Genomic DNA, 16,022 nt, shown 5'->3' with positions numbered 1-16,022 from the left:
AAAGGGCAGCCCAGGCTGGTAACCCTTCAGGATCTAAGAACGTGGTGCGGCGCCATAATGGGGCCCTGAGGGGACTTAGGGGTCAGAACTAGTGTTATCCCAGTCAGAAACGCCAGGAGTTCCCCTCTGCAGGGAGCCAGGGCGGGGCCCTTGGGGAGGGAGAGGCTTCCTGGCCCAATCTGCGTGGGAGCACTCACCCCTTACCTTCCACCGGAGCCAGGCCCTGGGAAGTCCCTTCACTTACAAAGAAGACAGGTCGCTTGCTGTGGGGAGTAGAGAGCAGTGGGCTGTGTTTCTAGAATACTTTGGAATTCTTTCCGGGTAACTGTTCTGTGCACACCAATGGTTTCTTTGATTGTTCAATTATGTTCCTATCAGCCATAACTAGAAGCTCCAAAGCGGAACCAGCTGCGGAGACAGGTAAGACAAGGCAGGACGCTGGCCACAGGGAAACACGGGCGAGGCAGAGGCAGACAGCAGGCACACGTTGGGAGGGGCTGTTATGGCCACTGAACTGCTGTTCTCTCAGGAAGGAGTGGAGGAAATGAGGGAGCACGTTGACTAATCTGCATGCCCTTCTCTGCCGCCTTCCCTCTCAGGTAGGTTTAGCTGCCTTTGCTAGGTCCTCACGGTTTTCTCCTCTCTTCTGCCACCTACCCCGCCCCACGCTCCTGGGCCTGCACTGGCGTGAGAGCAGCTCTCTCCCATCTGTGATTACTGTCGGGTTCCTGCTCTGTCTCTTCCATTAGGACCAGATTGTGACCTTCTTAAAGGCAGAGACTGTATTTCGTCCTTATAGCTACAACTAGAGGCCTGGTGTGCAAAATTCATGGATTTGTGGGGAGGGGTTCCCCTCAGCCCAACCTGTACCCTCTCCAATCTGGGACCCCTTCAATCCTGGGGATCAAGCCTAAACCAGCAGTTGGACATCCCTCTCACAATCCAGGACTGCTGGCTCCTAACTGCTCACCTGCCTGCTGGCCTGGTCACCCCCAAATACCCCCCTGCCGGCTTGGTCCCCCCTGCCGGCCCGGTCGCCCCACGCAGCCTGCTGTTCAGTTGTTGGGTCATCCCTCATTAACCCCCCTGCTGGCCTGATTGCCCCATGCAGCCTGCTGTTCAATTGTTGGGTTGTCCCTCACTAACCCCCCCCCCCCCCCGGCCAGCCTTGTCACCCCAGGCAGCCTGCTGGTCATTGCTGTTACTGTGATGGCGCCTCGGACAATTTGCATATTCCTCTATTATTAGTATAGACTAGAGGCCTGGTGCATGAAATTCATGCACGGGTTGGATCCCTAGGCCTGGCCAGTGATCAGGGCTGATTGGGGCCAGGTGGATCAAGGCTGGGCCAGAGAGGAGGCCATGGTCGCTGGGCCCGGTGCAGAAGGAACAGACACCAGATGCTGACACCACCATCATCAGTGCTCCACCACTGCACGGTTCTCTGCCTCCCCCCGCATCCTTACCTCCCCGCCACACCACCCCTGGGCAGGTGGGTGGGCCAATTGGGCCTGCTGACCAAGGGGAGGAACAGGGCACAAGAGGTTGGCTGCCAGCCCCAAGGAGGGAGCCAGCCCTCGGTCCCCCTGGGAATGGGGCCGCATCTTCCACCACCCACCCCCGGTTCTCCATCCCAGCCGAGTTGCCAGCCCTGATGATCGGGGCCCACTGGCAGTGTGGGGAAGGAATGCAGATGGGATGGTTGGCCAGCCGCGGGACGTTGGCCATGGCAGCACACTGACCACCAGGTAATAGCTCCTGTGTTGAGCTTCTGCCCCGTGGTGGTCAGTGCGTATCATAATGACTGGTTGTTCTGGTCGTTCTGCTCATTCCAGTTGTTCTGGTCACTTAGGCTTTTATATATATATATATATGATTGGCATGGTACCCAGAACTTAGTGGACTAAGAGTGAATACATGGCCCTAGCCTGTTTGGTTCATAGATAGAGCATTGGCCTGTAGACTGAAGGGTCCCAGGTTCAATTCTAGTTAAGGGCACATACCCAGGTTACGGGCTCGATCCCCAATAGGGGGTGTGCAGGAGGCAGCTGATCAATGATTCTCTCTCATCATTGATGTTTCTCTCTCTCTCTCTCCTTTTCCCTTCCTCTCTGAAATCAATAAAAATATATATATTTTTAAAAAGAGTGAATACATGAACACAAGTAGAAATTAATGCGTGGATTCATGCATCTGTGAGGGAATGAATGAGTGGATGAGTATTGATAAGGAGACGTGGTGAATGTATTTGTCCTTCTCTAGGATCTGAAAGGAACCATCTTCCTGCCTTGGGGTGACTACATGTAGTGTCTACTTGAGCAGTTTTTGTATAAGGTACCGATGCTGATAAGATAGGTGCTCATGACTTGGAGAATGCCTGTGTGTATGAGGAACATCCTGAAACCCCAATAAGCATATTCCTTCTTTCCTCTTTTAGGAATAAACCTCGGTTATGAAAAGTAAAGAGAAAATAAAGGGAAGTAAGAGTATGAGGCGAGGCCTTCATCCCTATGTCTTCTGAATGGAGAGGCGCGTTCTCTAATGTAACTAAGGGCCGGCATGCACAGCATGGGGAGCAGGTAGGGAGACAGGCACGCGTACTCATCATTCACAGGAGCGTAAACCGGGGCAAACGTTTTAGAGGTAATTTTGGGAATACTTACCAAAATTCAAAATGCACATCCTATCTAACCAAGCAATTCCATGGCCCGGGGTTAACGTCCTAGAATGCTTGCATAACTGCATAGATATGAATGTATACAGCTGTGAATTGCAGCACTCTCTGTAATGATAAAAATTGGAAATAATCCAAATGTCCATCCGTAAGGGGTCGGATAAGTAAGTAATGTTACATCAGTGTAGTGGAATATGACACGGGACCTTTAAAAAAGGACACAGCCTTTATTTACTAACACGCAAAGATATCCCATTGAAATTATTTAGTGATGAAGGCCAGACTGTACAACAGTTTACAGAGAAGGATGATTCCACGTTCGAGAAACAGGATGTGCATGCTCAGGAGACAGGCAAGGAGAATGCATTGTCCCTGTCCCAGCGGCTGCCTCTGTGGAGTGGGGACCGGGTAAGACTCCTTTCCTTGTGTCTTGGACATTTACTTCTGTATTTTAAAGATAATTATTCATAACAAACGCTAGCTTTTAAATAAATAGTTTAAAAGGAAGAGAAATAATTAATTTCTACTTTTTCAAGTCCTAGGCTGAGAACTTACCTGCTCTTGAGTCTTATGTTTATAAATATTTCCTTCTGAGATCATTTAAAAAATCTTTTTATTGATTTCAGAGAGGAAGGGGGAGGGAGAGAGAGAGATGGAAACAACAATGACGAAAGAGAATCATTGATTGGCTGCCTCCTGCACGCCCCGCACTGGGGATTGAGCCTGCAATCCGGGCATGTGCCCTGGTTGGGAATCTAACCGTGACCTCCTGGTTCATAGGTCGATGCTCAACCACTGACCCACGCCGGCCAGGCCCTTCTGGGGGAATTTAAGTGATGGAAGGAACTGAGCAAAATGCTGGAAATTTCATAATTTGAGCTACCTATCCACCCTCCAGTCATAAGTAGTACCTGGTGTCAGGTGTGATACACAGCACAGCCCTGTGTTGGATTCTTTTTTATTTTTACAGCAGTTTGGAAACGTCTGAACTAGACTATTCTTAACATACGCAAGGCTATCGTGGATACTCACCTGCTTGTCAGGTCAGACTTGGTGGTGGTTGGACTTATTTTCATTTATCCTTAGCCTTCCCAGAGCAAACCCCTCAGCAGTTTCTGATTGTTCTGGTGTCTTTTGTTTGTTTGTATTTGTTTTCATTGCCCTTAGAAGCTGCCACACATTTTCCCTGACAACAGGATTTCTCAATATTCTAGAGTTTGAATCTTTTTTCTGATCACATCGTCTACTTTGCTTTGGATCTTCTGGAGGTAACTCCACCCAACTCTTTTCAATTCCCATAAGAATTAGATGCCACTTTCAATCCAGTATCATACCCAGCTCTAGGCAACCTCAAGGTCCCTACTATCCACATTTCCCACCACATTAAAGCAAACCATACCAACGCCTGAGAAAATCTTCAAGTAATTGCATTTTGTTATTATTTTTTAGATGTATTTTTTATTGAGTTCAAAGAGAGAGGGAGGGAGAGATAGAAACATCAATGATGAGAGAATCATTGATTGGCTGCCTCCTGCACGCCCCACCCTGGGGATCGAGCCTGCAACACTGGCATGTGCCCTGACCAGGAATCGAACCATAACCTCCTGGTTCATAAGTCGACGCTCATCCACTGAACCACACTGGCCAGGCTGTAGTTGAATTTTATATTCTAGATTGCTGACCACACTTTGGAAGTATGCTACATAATTCAACAGGCCCTCTCAGCTGACATCCAGACACTCCTACTATAAACACAACCCTCACCCCACGGAAGTGTTTGTCCTCATTGACGTGCCTGGGTGCTGTGGTCGGTTACCTGTTGGTGAGGCAGGAAAGAGGGGTGATGATCATTACAGAGAAGAACACACGACACTGAGCCCCTTGGACTGGGGTGAGCCCCTACACCTACAGAAACGTGGTTTTTTTCCCCACAAAGAAGGAGCCCTGCTCTGGAGCCCACACGCCAAAGAGTGGCACCAATTGAGGAGGGCCACGTTCTCTCCCTCCCCGTGGAACCCGGCATTGCGCTGCCTCGTGAGATCGAGGCTGTGGGGATATTAGGAGGCGGCATCCTTGGCTCATTCTTGGTCAGGTGTTGCACAGCGAGCTTCCTCAGCAGAGGCCGCGGTCAACATTTCTTCCAGCCGCTTGCCAGCAATGAATGTTGACAGAGGAGAACTGGAGTAGACCCGGAGAAATATGATGGATGCCCCAGGAGGACCAGGACAGAGATGTCTGCAAGACTCTGCTATATCCTCTCAAAGGTAGGCACTCAGTACCTATTGAATGAATGGATGAATGAACGATGTCATGTCACGATGAAAGCTCAGAGATTGGTTTGTGAATATGGGGAAGACACTTCCTTAGGGACTCCCAGACATAGTCAGGATCATTTTGGAGAAAAATAGCTCCTGTTTAATGAGGGTGAAATTTCAATCCATTGCCATTTATACATAGGTATTGGTATTGTGTGACCACATTTGCATCCACAGACTGATAAAGACAGGTGAAAATGGAGTTAGGAATATTTTCTAAACCACAATGGCTAAAATAACTTTTATTAAACAGATGATCTTCAAACCGACCCTCCCCCCCCACACACACACACCCAGGAATAACATCATTTCTAAAGTTGGGCAGTATCCATGGTAGTGGTCTTTTTTAAAATATATATATATATATTTATTGATTCCAGAGAGGAAGGAAGAGGGAGAGAGAGAGAGAGAGAGAGAAATATCAATGATGAGATAGAACCATTGATCGGCTGCCTCCTGCACACCCCCCACTGGGGATCGAGCTCGCAACCCTGGCACATGCCCTTGACCAGAATTGAACCTGGGACCCTCCAGTCCACAGGCTGACACTCTATCCACTGAGCCAAACCGGCTAGGGCCATGGTAGTGGTCTTGACTAGTTTTTTCTAAAGGCAATAGGGTCTGTAACTCCAGACTGAAATGATCCTACTTTCAAAAATGTAAATATGCTTAAGGGAGGGACAAAAGCTCAGTGGACACAATATGGCTTATGAATGTTCCTGGCCTCTCTCTGGATTAGTCGAGACTGAAGCCAAATGCGGGACCTGTGACGCTGTGTGCTCGGATCTAAGACTGAATAGGCGTCAGAGGCTGTTAAACTATAACTAACAAGCTCATTTATCTCCGAGCTTTGTGTTTGCATTTAAAAATGTGTTTCTAGATCACATTTTGGATAAGGAGGAGAAGGACGGGAAAGAAAGTAAATTCTGTTTGGCTTCTGAGGTCAGACAGCCCCTTTGGCAGCTGGGCTTCTGTGACCTTGAAGTTCTCCTAATTAGAAATCTTTGTCAGGTTTGGTGTTAAAATTATGCTCATTTCTCAAAAGATCCAGCACCTCCTACCCAATGCTGGTTCCAAAATGCAAAATCTGTGGATGAGAGTTACCGGGAGTGGGGGTGGGGAGGGAGGCCAGGGCGTCCCATTTTTGTTCTGGGTCCCCACGCTGGAGAACTGGGTAGAGCTGAGGAACCTGTCAACCCATGGAAGAGATCATCCCCATGCCGTTTAATCCCGCCCAGAATTCAGGAAAAGAAGGAAAACCAGTCCCACTTGTGAGATGTAAAAAATCTTAAATATTAGCAAAAGAACCAATAACATATTTTAAAAAGAATATGTATTTACAAAATGTGTTCCAAGAATATGAGTGATTCCATAATAAAACATCAATTCATATGACTCGTCATATTCATAAAGCTAAGGATAAAAATCGGATTAGTGCTCTCATAAATGCCAAAAAGGAATCTGATAAAATGAAACAGCCATTCATGTTAAAAAATACTAAATTAAACAGGGATTGAGGGATACTTCAGCCCATGGCCAGCTTCTTAGCTGATGGGAAAACATTGCTGGAGGCGGGAAGAAGACAGAGATGACCACCACGGCCATCACCATTGCCATTGGAAACAGAGGTATTAGCTAACACACTTAGACAAGAGGAAGCTTTTAATCGCCTGAGGATTGGAAGGAAGATAAACTCTCTCTCACCCTAGCCGGTTTGGCTCAGTGGATAGAGCATAGGCCTGCGAACTGAAATGTCCCAGGTTCGATTGAGGTCAAGGGCACATGCCCAGGTTGTGGGCTCGATCCCCAGTGGGAGACTTGCAGAAGGCAGCCGATCCATGATTCTCTCTCATCATGGATGTTTCTATCTCTCTCTCCCTCTTCCTTCCTCTCTGAAATCAATAAAAATATATTTTAAAAAAACTACTCTCTCTCTGCAGATAACATGGCTATATATTAAGAAAACAAAACATAAATGGCAAAATTAATAAAAATTATAAAAGAGAGCTTTGTAAAGAAGTGGGATGTAAAATTAATATAAATAAGTCAGCTTCTTATAAACAACCAGTGAGCCGATAAAAGGAAAAATGGAAGAGCAAACTCTATTTAGAAGAGCCCAGATATAATACTGAGGCATAAATTTAATAACAAATGGGTAACATCTATATAATAAAAACTATTGAATACTCCTGATGACACAAAAAAGATTGGAAAAAATAAGATACATTTATGACTTACATCATAAAGATGTAAACTTTTAAGTTAATCTATAAATTTAATGAAATTACCATCAGGTTTTTTTCCCCCCTGAATCTACATGAGTGGATTACAAACTTTATCTAAAAGTGCAAACAAAAAGAAGAGTCAGAGAATCCTTAAGGAAAGTATTGAGGGGGGAAAAGTATTACCAAATATTAAAGCATATTGGAAATCTGTGTAATTGAGGCGATGTTATTTTGGAACAAGATTAGGCAGAAAGTCCATGGAAATTGGAAGCAAGTTTGTAAGTAGATTTAAGCAAAGATGGAAATTTAACAAGTGATACAAGTTGTGTCTCAGATTGATGTCGTGTATAGATCTTGTTTGGGCTCTAACCCAAAAAACTCAAAGTAAAAGGCATTGTTGAGATCATGGAGAAAAACTGTACACAGAATTGCTTTGTATGATAATGGTATTGTGGATGTATTTAAAATACTTAGCTGTGAAAGATATAAATTGAAGTATTTGCAAGTGAAATAATATATAGTCAGGATTCGTTTGACACTCTAGCAAAAAGGGGGGAGAGCGTATAGGGTATAGAATTTAAAAAGGAAAGCGTTAGTAATTGTGATAGCTCGATGATTTGAATATAGAAGTTCACTGTATTCATGTACCCATTTTTGTATAGGTTTGGAGAATTCCATAAAGTAAAATATTTTAAAATACCGGCTTCCATAACCAATAAATGGCATGTGCATTTACATGTGTGTATAGTATTTTTAAATACACACACACACTAAAAAGAAAACCCAAATTCCTGGGGAAATAAGACAGATCTGCTTCTGATCCTGCAAATCTCAAATCAATTGTAAAGAAATAGTTGATACCTATCTGTATGGGTGATATATTCTTGTAATATAGTCTATCAATTAAAAAGCATACTTCCACAGGTGAGTAGGATGAGGGGTTATGCATGACGGTGAAGAGAGCAGCTTTGACTTTTCATCTTAGAATCTCTATTTAAGTTATTAAGAGTTTTATCATTTAGAGTGTATTTAATTTTAAAGTTTATAAAACTTAAAAAAACTAGTTAGTAAGGGGAGTAAAAAGACTAGTAATGTTTTTTTTTAAAGGCTTCCAGAGTATTATTATGGACTAGGGGCCCGGTGCACGAAATTTGTGCACTGGGGGTCGGGGATCCCTCAGCCTAACCTGCCCCCTCTCACATACTGGGAGCCCTCAGCGGATGTCCTACTGACGGCTTAGGCTCATGCCCACAGGGAGCGTACCTAAGCCACAGTCTGGCCTCCCTTTGTGGGAGGCAACTGGGCTGGTCAGGGGAAGGCACCAGCCACATCACCCCACTGCTGCAGCCACTGCCAGTCACCACAGCCACCAAGGTGTTTTCATCAACATGACTCCAGTCCCTTCACCAAGAAAAAATGACAACTTTCTTTAGGCATTTTCAAGATGTGTCTTTCATAGGATATGGATTTCTTTATTTATTTTTTATCCTCACCTGAGGGTATGTTTCCATTGACTTTTAGAGAATGTGGAAGAGAAAGGGAAAGACAGAGAGAAACACTTTGATTGGTTGCCTCCTGCAAGAGCCCTGATCTGGGCCCCGGCCAGGGAGGAGCCTGCAACCTAGGTACATGCCTTTGATCAGAATCAAACCCAGACCCTGCTGTCTGCAGGCTGAGGCATTATCCACTGAGTCAAACCGGCTAGGGCAGGATATGACATTTCTTAGCCTTCCAGCAGCAGACCTTCATTTTTTTCTCCAGAAGTGTGGTGGAAAAACCCTAGATCACCTTTTTGGATTCTTATTACCCAAGTTACTAAGAATATTACCAGTGGCATATAGGAAGCTTAGCCAATGTGCAGTCAGAAAAGGTGTTTCCTCTATAGTTCACACCAATCGAGGGCTGGGCCCTGCCCAGGCCTAAAGCCTCTGGCCAAAGCTTTAGGCCTGGGCAGGCCTCTCCAGCTTCTTCTGCCCCTGCCCAGGCCTGCCCAGACCGAAAGCCTCTTGGGCAGGAGCGGACCCCCAGCTCCCTACAATAAATCACAGGGGGTCTGCTCCTGCCCAGGCCAAAAGCAGACCCCAAGCTCCCTGCCCAGGTGATCAATCGCAGGGGGTCCACTGGTGTACCAGGCCGAAGAAACCCCCAGCTCCCTGCAATCGATGGCAGGGGGTTTGCTCGTGCACCAGGCCAAAAGCCTCCGGCGGGGGCTTTTGTCCTGGTGCACGAGCGGACAACCAGCTCCCCACTTTCGATGGCAGGGGAGCTGGCCCCGCTTTTGATGGCAGGGGGTCCACTCGCCAAGCCCACCATCCAATCAGAGCGAGGAGCTGGGTGTCTGCCACGCCCACCATCCGTCGCAGGGGGTCAGCTCAGGGCGCCTATGTATGCAGATTAACCGCCATCTTGGTCGGGTTTATTTGCATACTCGCTCTGATTGGCTGGTGGGTGTGGCTTGGGCATAGCGAAGGTGCGGTCAATTTGCATATTACTGTTTTATAAGGTAGGATGAGCTCAAATGCAAGGCATGAACCTATAAATCCTGGATGATCTGGAGCCTCTAGACTCACCCCTGGCCACCTCCCTGCCCACATCCCCTCTGCTGGCCCCGCCCCACCTAATTGCAATCCCCACCATGGGGGGGCGGGGGGAGGCGTTGCCCAGCTCTGCGCCTTTGCTCTGGGCACCTCAGGCTCTGTGCCAGGCAGACTCGGAAGAGGTGGTCAGTCTCCTGTGAGGGTCCTTCTCCAAGCCCCGCCCCCAGCGGCAGAGAGCATTGACTGCCCTCTTCTTTGTAGCCAGCCCTCTGTGAACCTTGCTCATTTCCATGTCGGCTTCATCCCAGGAGGCTGTCTGACTCTTCTCTAAGCATATTCCTTGCCCTAATGTATCTGGTCAATAAATCGAATGAGAAAGAAAAGAAAATGTTTGGTTTAATTACTTGACAGTTGCTTGCTTGCTCAAGTAAGAGACCATAAATATACCTCCTCTGGATTCCCAGCCAAAAGATTTGTCACATATCATGATGGTGAGCTGGCTTTGAAGCCTACTATAGAATAAATAGTTGTACTTCTTGGAAGTAAAATAAGAAAAATGACCATGAAAAAGCCTTCCTTTTCAAGTTGTATCCATTAAAACTAAGAAGTAGACAGGTAGCATTTGTAGAGAATGAAACAGATGGTCAACTTTTCAATGGTGTCTGTAAGTTAAAAGTCATTGCCACCTCTGACCTTAGGGTGCTATTAGTGCTACGGGGTCCTATCGCCCGACTCCCAGTCAACAGGGGGTTCCCATGGTGGATGTTGTTACCCTCCCAGAAGTTCCATTACTACCTCACCCACCTCCATAGACACATTTTTTTATTATTATTATTATTCTAGTGTAGAGATTGGGAAGAAGAGAGGGGCTCTCCACCAGGATTTTAGAGGAGAGTAACATGTAGAGAATTCGATATATTTTCTCATAGACTTCGTTAAAACTTGGAACACATTCAGCAGAGAAACCACGGATGAAATGTGCTCGGTTTCGTACTATTACCTGTGCTACATGTGCAGTGTAATTGAAAGCTAGTGAGCCTCCTTAAGAAACCAGAATCAGGCATTTACCCTGCGGTCTGAATTCCACAGGACGTGCAAGCAATTCGTGTTCCAAGAGTTCATTTGCAAATTGAGAACTTTGTACTCATCAAATCAAGAGGAAAGGGCAAATGAAATAAAGCACATCTCTGATGATACATAATTGGAAAAATAACTTACAAGTAATTGCCATGGTAGGGGAGAGATTTTTCACTTTATTTTATACCCTTTGAATTTTGTACCATGTGCATGTGATAATTATTCCCCCGGTAAGATCTGTTTCATTTTAAAATGTTAAAATTTACTGCCATATTATATATTTAGAACATTTCTCTAGCGTGCAAGTGAATATACAGGGTGTCCCCCAAGAATGTATGCACATTGTAACAGCTGATAGCTCAGTTTTGAAAATGAAATGTATTTTAATAAATACTGCCTTTATAATTATTCAAAGTATATATATATATTCTTTTGGACATCCTATATACTGTTTAAATTCTGGCATCTTTCATGTTTTTAAAAAATATGTGTTTTTTTTTATTGATTTTAGAGAGGGAGATAGAAAAATTGATGATGAGAGAGAATCATTGATGGCTGCCTCCTGCATAACCCCTACTGGGGATCGAGCTCCAAACCTGAGCATGTGCCCTGACTGGGAATTGAACTGTGACCTCCTGGTTCATGGGTCGACACACAACCACTGAGCCACACTGGCCAGGCAAATTCTGGCATCTTTCTCTGTCCTGCTGTTGAACTTGAACCTGCTTGGTTATGGTGCTGATAAACCTCGCGTAATCTACCATTGCTGTGAAAATTGCTCTACATGCTGGCTACCCCTCCCTATAAAAATATTTGTACGATTGTGGGGGTACCTTGCTTTGCCTTAACTATAAAATGCTATGTTTAGGGGGAACACTGTTCCCTACTCCTGGTGTTTGTTCTAGTTGAAGGGATGCCATTAGCATAGTCCCCCCTGACCCCTCTCCATCCCTACACTCTACCCTCAGAAAGTTTCCTCATGTTCCTTCGTCATCTCTTCAGAGTCTTCCATCCAGGGCCCAGGAGTTATGAGATTTTCCTAGACTGGCGGGTGGAAGCAGGCAGTGGTTCTGGCTTTTTGTGAACTGCAGACACTCTTTCCCTCAATGCCTTTGGATGCTCCGTGCTCTGGCCTAATGCAGTGTCCTCACGCCTGTGCAGATCCCCCGCTCTGCCTCTGAGAAGCTCTCCGGAGCCTGGTGCTCTGTCCTGCGAACTCTGGCTTCTTGGGTCGCCCTGGACTCGGCTCTATGTTCTTGGAGAATCAACTCAGCAACTCAGGCAACCTGCTGGGCTCCACCTGGACTCCCCATCCCCTGCACTGTGGCCTGAAGCTCTCAGAATAGTAAGTGCCACTCACAGGGCTCTCCTCATTTGCTTTCTTTTGTTGTTGTTGTTTTTCCATTTTTCACGAATTACAGGGGTTTTTTGTTCTCTGATGTCCACTGTCTTAAAAGCATTGTTCCACATATTTTGTCTGGCTTTTTGGTTGTTTTAGGCAGGATGATAAATCTAGCTCCTGTTATTCCACTGGCCAAAGTGGATCATGATATTCTTACTAGACGCCCGGTGCATGAAAATTCATGCACTGGATTGGGGGGGGGGGGGTCCCTCAGCCCGGCCTGCCCCCTCTCACAGTCCAGGAGCCCTCAGGGGTGGGAGGCGACCTGGGGATCAGGAGAAGGTGACACCACACCACACCTCTGCTGCTACCACTGCCGCAGCGCAAGCCTCGGCCCGGCCCTGGTTACCTGAGCCTCGGGCAGCCGCCATCCGAGGCTTGCCTGCGCCTCGGGCCGGCCCTGGGCGGCTGGGAGGCTGAGGGGACTGGGGGACTCTGGAGGTAGGCGCGAGGGGTGGGCCTGGCCTTGCCATGTGCCTGTTGCCCTGGCGGGGCTGAGGGGACTGGGTGCCGCCATCTTGTGGCTGTGGGCGCTGCCATCTTTGAGGGCGTGGTAGTCAATTAGCATATTCCCTCCTTATTGGCTGTGGGCGCTGCCATCTTTGCAATAGCATGAGGGTCAATTAGCATATTCCCTCTTTATTAGATAGGATATGTTTTTAATGTCTACAGCATCTTGTTTCCTGTCTCCTCTTTTTTAATTACTCCTCTTTTCCCCCCATCATTACACTCGCCAGAGGTTTGTCTAGTCACTTTAAGTAAACAACTTTTATTTGGGGATCTTTCCTTTTATATGTATATTTTCAATATCATTAATTTCATTTTTTATTTTTATATTCTTCTATTCATTATTTAGCCTTTTTTCTAACTTAGAGTAATAATATTAAGCCCTCCTTATTTTCCTGTGTAAGCATTTAAGATAAGTTTACCTCTGAGCAACTCTTTAGCTGCATCTCAGAAGGTTTGTTATGTACTGTTTTTGTTACTCAATTTGAAAGAATTTCTAAATTTTATCATAATTTTTTTCTTTGACTCGTGAATTTTTAGAAATTTTACAATCTCTATATGGATTTTACTAGATTTTTTATTATTAATTTCTAACTTGATTGCATTGTAATCAGAGAAAGTTATCCTTGAGATATAGTTGACAGTTAAACTGCACATGTTACAGTGTACAATCTGGTAAGTTGTAGCCTATGTAAATACCGGTGACCCCATCACTCCATCAAGATAATTAAGTTATTCATCATTCAAAAGATTCCTCATGTTCTTGGTAATCTCTTTGATGGGGTTTCAATTAGATTGAGCTGAATACAGAATTATTTTTCTCTCATTAAACTTTGTTGTAATGGGTCCCTAAATTCTGTGACAGATTTTTGGTAAGTTGCTTCCATTTAAAAGTATTGACTTTAAAAGCTAATAATGTAAAACGGCCACACACACACACACACACACACACACACACACACAAATGGTCCGCAAAACATTCTCCTTCTGAAGGATTTACAATGCATTGTTATCGGTAACCCGTCTTTTACTATTAAACTTAAATGGCCAATTGAGACCCCTTTTAAAAGTAAGGAAAGGTTTCCCACATGTCTCCACCAGACTTCTCAGCTCATCATCGCCAGAACTGTTTCACAAGCCCTGGTCACGTCCTGGTCTCGGGGAAGCAATAGCACCTCGCCCCTCCCTTCACTCGGCTGGCAATGGGGCTGGTCTCCCTGAAGCCTAGGGCCATGCAGGAGAGAAGGGACGGCTCCCAAGGAAAGAGGAGAGGATTGTGGGTAGCAGCTGAAGGTGTGTCTCTGTGAGCCATCCAAAAGACACAATAAAAAGAGAAGCGTTAAAACAGCAGCAACAGCCCTAGCCGGTTTGGCTCAGTGGATAGAGCCACGGCCTGCGGACTGAAAGGTCCCAGGTTCAATTCCAGTCAAGGGCATGTACCTTGGTTGCAGTAGGAGGTGTGCAGGAGGCAGCTGATCGATGTTTCTCTCTCATCGATGTTTCTAACTCTCTATCCCTCTCCCTTCCTCTCTAAAATCAATAAAATATATATTTTAAAAAAAAAGCAGCAACAGCACCCCCAGCCTTTAGGGCACATAGCCCACTGTGTGTTTCATGTATGTAACAGAATCATCTCAGGGCTTGTCTTCTGAAGAGAGTAGGGAGGTGCAGGGGTTAAGGGTTTGCATCCTTGAGAGGGGGTAGCCCATCAACTAGCCTAGAAGCATGGTCCAGAGTGTTCCCTCGTGATGTCTGAGAGAAAGGAAGAACTCCATCATTTCTCAGCCGCCATAAACACATCCTCTAACTGAACAATACTGAAGTTGGTCATGTATTTGTTTTAGTGAAATCACAATTATTTCCATCCCAAATTAATAGTTTTTATTGTTTTACAGATAATTAAAAAAAATAGCATTCCATCCTATCGGCTAGCTTCAACTTTTCATCACAAATTAAGGGACACAAACCCTTTGTTTCCCTCGCAACGCTTTTAGCGCAGTGCTGTGAATACAAGATACAGAATAATATTACACTTGCAAACTAATTAACTCACTCAGGAAAACTCGGGAGCCATCTCCTCCCTCTCTGGTCACACTGGGGGCAGTTTTCAAGGATTAAGCATTTCCAGAAAGGCAGTTCACATCCTTATACTTTTGCTTGTAAATGACCTGCCACGGGATGCAGTGGTTTCCATGGTGAGCCGGGAGCATCAGTCTGGCAGGTTATTATCTTGGCTTTGTTCCTGAGATTCAGATTTCAGAAGGCTTTCCGCAGTAATGGAGAAGTAATTGGGACTGCTGCAAATGTGGCAGAGATTGATGCTGGGTTGCCCAAAACAAATGCCTGCTACATTTCCTGATGCCCTGGCACGGTGCTACATTTCTGTGCATATACTCGTATCAGTCAATCTTTCCACAGCCCCAGTGGGTTGGTGCTGTGTTATCCTAATTTTACAGATGAAAGACATAGGATCTAGGTTAAGAAACTTGCCCAAAGGTTTATAGACTTGAGTCTGTCTGACTCAAGTGTTCACACTCCCCGCCCCCCACCCCCCGCCTGCCCCCCACCCTCCGAAGAGGAAGGGAGAGGGAGAGAGAGAAACATTGATTGGCTGCCTCCTGCACTGCCCTCTACAGGGATTGAGCCTGAAACCCAGACATGTGCCCTGACCGGGAATCAAACCAGCAGCCTTTCGGTGTACGGGACAATGCCCAACCAACTGAGCCACACCGGCCAGGGCTCAAGTATTCACGCTCTGAACCACTGCACGGAGAAACCAAATGGTGGGCAAAGTCTACCTGGATTTAAATATTTTCCCTGCAGCCCCTTACCACAGGTCTTGAATTAGGCCTTCCTGTTTAAGCATAAAAAACACCCAAATGTACACAACCTATATTCTATACCTTTTACAATCTAGAGCCATGGTTCTCATAGCGCGGTCCCCAAACCGGGAGTCCCTGGCATCCCCTGGGAACTGACTAGAAATGCAGGCGTTCTCAGTCCCCAACCGAGATCTACTCCCACGAACCCCTGGGCGCCAGCACAGCTGCCTCTGTTGGGCTCTGTGTCTTCTCCGTTGAGCTCTTCTCCGTTGACACTTCAGTGCCTTGAGTGTCGGGTCCCCGCGCTGTGCTTGCTGTTGGGGTTCATGGACTTCGGTGGAGCCCCACTGCTACTGCTTCTCCTGTGTCCTCCGATTTTAGGTTGTTTTCTACTTTCCATTTATCTCCACTTCCCCCTTTTTTCTTTTCCTTTTCCCCCAGATTTTTCCTGTGCACCCTGTGC

Source organism: Cnephaeus nilssonii (assembly GCF_951640355.1).
Source record: "Cnephaeus nilssonii genome assembly, chromosome: 10".
Lineage (NCBI taxonomy): Eukaryota > Metazoa > Chordata > Mammalia > Chiroptera > Vespertilionidae > Cnephaeus > Cnephaeus nilssonii.
The sequence above is the reverse complement of the archived record's forward strand: the minus strand, read 5'-3'. Positions refer to the sequence as shown.